This window comes from Petaurus breviceps, unplaced genomic scaffold, assembly GCF_028583685.1.
Source record: "Petaurus breviceps papuanus isolate PSGF00001 unplaced genomic scaffold, PetGlider_PUasm1.0 90383, whole genome shotgun sequence".
Lineage (NCBI taxonomy): Eukaryota > Metazoa > Chordata > Mammalia > Diprotodontia > Petauridae > Petaurus > Petaurus breviceps.
Genome location: NW_027187234.1, coordinates 929,967 through 935,153, shown reverse-complemented (window position 1 = coordinate 935,153; position 5,187 = coordinate 929,967). Strand labels below are relative to the sequence as shown.

The 5,187-nt window shown below is 41.1% G+C and overlaps 1 pseudogene; it reads left to right on the top strand.

Moving 5' to 3' along the window:
• The first annotated feature begins 3,787 nt into the window (after positions 1–3,787).
• LOC138177258 (cyclin-dependent kinases regulatory subunit 2 pseudogene) lies at positions 3,788–4,878 on the top strand (annotated as a pseudogene).
• Positions 4,879–5,187: the final 309 nt, after the last annotated feature.

Below are 5,187 nucleotides of genomic sequence, written 5' to 3'. Positions count from 1 at the left end.
TGATCCCTTAAAGTAGAAGCTGCTAGATCTTGTGTTATTCTGATTGTGTTTCCACAATACTCAAATTGTTTCTTCCTGACAGCTTGTAATATTTTCTCCTTGATTTGGGAGCTCTGGAATCTGGCTATGATATTCCTAGTAGTTTTCTCTTTTTTTATGCTTTTCAAGAGGTGATCGGTGAATTCTTTTAATTTCTATTTTGCCCTCTGGTTCTAGAATATCAGGGAAATTTTCCTTGAGAATTTCTTGAAGGATAATTTCTAGGCTCTTTTTTTGATCATAGCTTTCAGGTAATCCAATAATTTTTAAATTATCTCTCCTGGATCTATTTTCCAGGTCAGTGCTTTTTCCAATGAGATATTTCACATTGCCTTCTATTTTTTCATTTGTTTGCATCTGTTTTATAGTATCTTGATTTCTCATGAAGTCATTAGCTTCCAATTACTCCAATCTAATTTTGAAGGAATTATTCTCTTCAGTGAGTTTTTGAAATTCCTTTACCATCTGGGAAATTCAGCTTTTTAAGGAATTCTTCTCTTCATTGGCTTTTTGGGCCTCTTTTACCATTTAAGTTAGTCTATTTTTTGAGGTGTTATTTTTTCAGTATTTTTTGGGTCTCTTTTAGCAGGCTGACTTGTTTTTCATGATTTTCTTACATCATTCTCACTTCTCTTCCCAATTTTTCCTCCACTTCTCTTCCTTGATTTTCAAAATCCTTCTTGAGCTCCTCCATGGCCTGTAACCAATTCATATTTTTCTTGGAAGCTTTTGATGCAGGAGGTTTGACTTTGTTGACTTCTTCTGTTTCCATGTTTTTATCTTTTTTGTCCCCAAAAAAAAGGGGTGTGATTGTGCTTCCTCTGCTTGCTCATCTTGCCAACCAACTACTTGACTTTTGAGCTCTTTGCCATGCTAGAACTTTGCTTTCACAGTGGAGAGAGCTTTGCCCCAAATTACTGGGGTTTTGCAAATGTTGTCAGAGGTCTGAGGAGGGCGCCCTCTCTACAGCCACCACAAGCTCTGGCACACTGGTGTTTCTCACCCCAGGACCACTGCCAAAGAGTGACACAGATCCAAGCAGGTCAAAGCAAAAGTAATTACCCTCTGAATGGTCGCTTTGTCCTCCTACAATCTGCAGGCCTAGAGCACTGGAGGCAGCCACATGGCAGCAGCTATAGCCGCTGTGCCTCTGCTACCTCTTGCCCCGGGGGCAGGGGCTGGACTGTGCTCTTTAGTCACCCACTTCTAACAGAGTTCCCCACTGACCTTTTACTTTCTCTTTGGTGTTTATGGGTTGAGAAGTCTGGAAACTGCCACAACTGCCAGTGATTCACTCTCCTGAAGTCTTCTTTGGCCAGTCTCTGCCACTGGTCAGGGCCACCCTGGGTCTGGGCCTGCACAGCTCACACAGGACTGTGCTCAGCTACTAGTTTGGTGCAATTGACCTTTCCTGTCAGCCTGCCGGGCTGCCTTCAGCAGAATATTTGTTTCTGTCACTTTGTGGGCTCTGTGACTCTAAAATTTTAGTCACATTTTACAGGTATTGAAGGTGGTTGGGGTGGGAGCTCACAGAATTTCCTGCTTCTACTCCACCATCTTGGCTCTGCCCCCCTAGGCAACACTTTCAATGTAGCAGCATATATTACATGCTTAAAATTCTAAGACCAGAGACACTAAAAGTGTATTAGGAAGAGCCCTGGACAAGGGATAGAAAAAATGTGAGTTAGAGTCCCAGTTATACCACTTATTTGCTGTATGTCTTTCAGAAACAGAATATTGGAGAGGGAACTTCCATAGAGAATCAGCAGTGGTATAGTAGAAGGAGCATTGGATTTGATACTATAAGACCAAGTTTCAAATCACAGTCATTTACTGATTTATGTGATCCAAAACCAGTCACATTTGTTTGTGTCCCCGTTTCCTTCTCTGTACATAAAAAGGAGTGGACCTCTAAGGTTCCTTTCTGCTCTAAAGTTGATAAACAAGAATAATCTTTCTAACATCCTCCTCAAGGGCTCTTTCAGTCTCCACTTCACTTTTAGATCTCCAGTTATGAGGAACTTACTACTTCCCAAAAGCAAACCATTTTACTTTTTGATAGCTCTAATTGTTAGGAAGTTTTTTCTTTACATCCAGGCTAATTCTCTCTCTCTCCTTGCTTCTCCTCATTGCTCAGCTCTCTGCCCCTCTTGGACCAAAGTGAACAAATCTAATCCATCTGTTGTGATAAGGCTCCTCCTGCAACTCCATTCTTCTCCAGGTTAAATAACCCTAGATTTTCCAACAAATCCTGGTACAATATGGTCTCTAGCCGCCTTCCCATCCTGATCACCCTCCTCTGGGTACATTAAAAATGGTCAATTTCTTCCCTCAAAAGCAGCGCCCATAAATGAACACAATACTCCAAACAGAGTCTGACCAGGGCAAAGGCCAGCAAGATTTGAGTAGGTCACTCAATGTCTTTGAACCTTCGTTTCCACATAAAATAGAAAATTTATTTATTTCATTACATTGTTAGTTGAGTCAAACGAAAGTGTGTTACAAAGTGCTTTGTTGACAATGTTGCAATTTGTTAAAGCCCTGCCTGGAGTCTAGGACCCTTTAACTAGACCCCACCACCTAAAGCCCAAAGGAAATTAGGAAAGGCCTGCAATGAGGCAGCAGATATTTACTATTTTGGGCCTCTTCTCACTCATTTTTCTTTGGTTTCCATGGGAGACCAAGTCATAGTATATACTATATCTATGCAGAGGTCTGACTCAATTCACAGGATGACAGGGTTTGCATTTGGAAGGAACCTCACAAATCATTTTGTCCTGCCCCTCTCATTTTATATATAAGGAATATGAGACCCAAAGACAGTAAACAAATTGCCAGTATCACACGGCAAGTGACAGAATTGTAACATACTCAGATCTGCTAACAGTCCAGCAGTCCTGGATCTTTCAGCTTTGAAGGTTTTATTATTTGATGTTTTAAATTCAAAGAACATGTCTTCTTTCTTTTACATGTTCAGAAGACTAAATGGGTTTTCATGGGATAGCCTTAGGGATCTAGCAACCATGAATGTCATCTATTATATTTTTCCCATGGGAAAATCTACATGTTCTAAATGCCTTCTCTAAACCCTACTTGTACCTAAGTATAAGTTGTTTATTTTTTCCTAGAAAGCTTCTCGGGGCAGAGGACAGAACAAAGTAAAACATTTAAGAAACCATCTTTTAGGTTGGGCAATGCAGTGTGTGTGTATGTGCATATATATGCACACACACATAAAATCTCTGCTACTGGAGAGACTAGTGAATTCCCTGAGTTCTAGGAGTGTTAAGCTACAGTAGGGTATCACTGATTGGGAGTCCACACCAAGTCTATCACCAGTATAGTGACACCCCTCCCTCCTGAAGTAAGGAGGAGCAAATCAGCCCTGTTTGGGGGAAGGGAGGGCGGGAATGGAGATTACAGTTTCCATGCCAATAAGTACTGGGATCTCCAACCTGGTCATAAGATGGAAACCTAGTCTCAAAACATCTTTTGAATTTACTTGGCTCCCCAAACTCAAATATGTTTCCCTTGGGTGAGACCCTTCTTCCCCCAGTCTCTTTCAAGGAATTCCTCCCTAGTGTTGGGACAAGAGGCAGGCATGCTCTGACATCTGACTAGCATCATGGGACTCTTCCCAAGACTTTTGGGCTGAGGACCCAGACGCAAATTGGAATCCAGCTTATCCTTCTTAGACTTCTTTGATTATGGGATAGAAAATGCTCAAAGGGGGAGATGGCTGGTAACTCCTCTGGCCCCACATCCCATTTCCCCTAGATCTGGCAGGTTGGAGTTGCTACTAGAGGGAATCCTTTCTTGCTCTTCAGGGGAGAAGCTCATTCTCAGCTGCTGGCCCAGGAACCTTGAAGAATGAGCCAGAACTAGAATGAGGCATGGTTTCTCATCCCCCTTTGGCAGGTGACTTAGTGAATCCTGGCTGTCATCCATAGGGTTGGTTATTCAACTATGTTTCCAGTGCTTTGCAGCCTAACAAGCAATTGGGATTAAGAACAGGATGACTGACAGGCCACCTGTGGGTAAGAGAGAAGGGCATTTGAGGACAAGGGAACAATAAATAACATGGTCCAGTGGAGAAAGCCCTGTCCTGGGAGTGAGAACACCTGGTATTCTACTTGGTATTGCCTCTAAGTCATGGGACTATAAGTAAGTCTCCTGATTAATCAATCAATAAGCATTTAATGAGTTACTTGTAGTCTCCGTCGCTGCTTGGGCTTCGCGGGCGTCTTCCTCGCTGCTGCACTTATCGCCGGCATAGCTCTTCGGGACTCTGCGCTGCCGTCAGCATGGCCCACAAGCAGATCTACTACTCGGACAAGTACTTTGATGAGCACTATGAGTACCGGCATGTTATGTTACCTAGAGAACTTTCCAAACAAGTACCAAAAACCCATCTGATGTCTGAAGAGGAGTGGAGGAGACTGGGTGTCCAGCAGTCTTGGATGGGTTCATTATATGATTCATGAGCCAGAACCACACATTCTGCTCTTTAGAAGACCTCTTCCAAAAGAACAACAAAAATGAAGTTTATTTCGGTTCTTTACTTAAATTTTTTTCAAACTACATATATGTGTATATATGGTAGTATTCAGTGAATACTTGAAAAAAATGTACAAATCATTCATCCATACCTGTGCATGAGCTGTATTCTTCACAGCAACAGAGCTCAGTTAAATGCCACTGCAAGTAGGCTGCTTTACGATGTTTAAGATACAATTTTTCTCGAGTCAATTTTCTCTTTAATATAAGTGCCTATCTGACTTCTCCTTAAATTATATTTGTTTAATAAAGTTCATATGTTACATGTAAAAAAAAAAATAAGCATTTACTAAATGCTCACCATGTCCCCAAGTGCTGTGCTAAGCACTGGCTATACAAAGATTGAATGGAAAGTGTTCCAGCCCTTAAAAGGAGCTTACATTCTAATGAGGTAGATAATTTGTGTACATGTTTGTATGTAAATATATATAAAATATACACACATACAACCAACAGATAATCAACAAAACAGTAAAATCCTGACTTAGAACATTTGTTAATTTCTGAGGTATAAATGCTCACATTGAAATCTAATAATTGGCTCTTAAGAACCAGTTCAAGATAGCTCTGTATGTATATATATATATATAT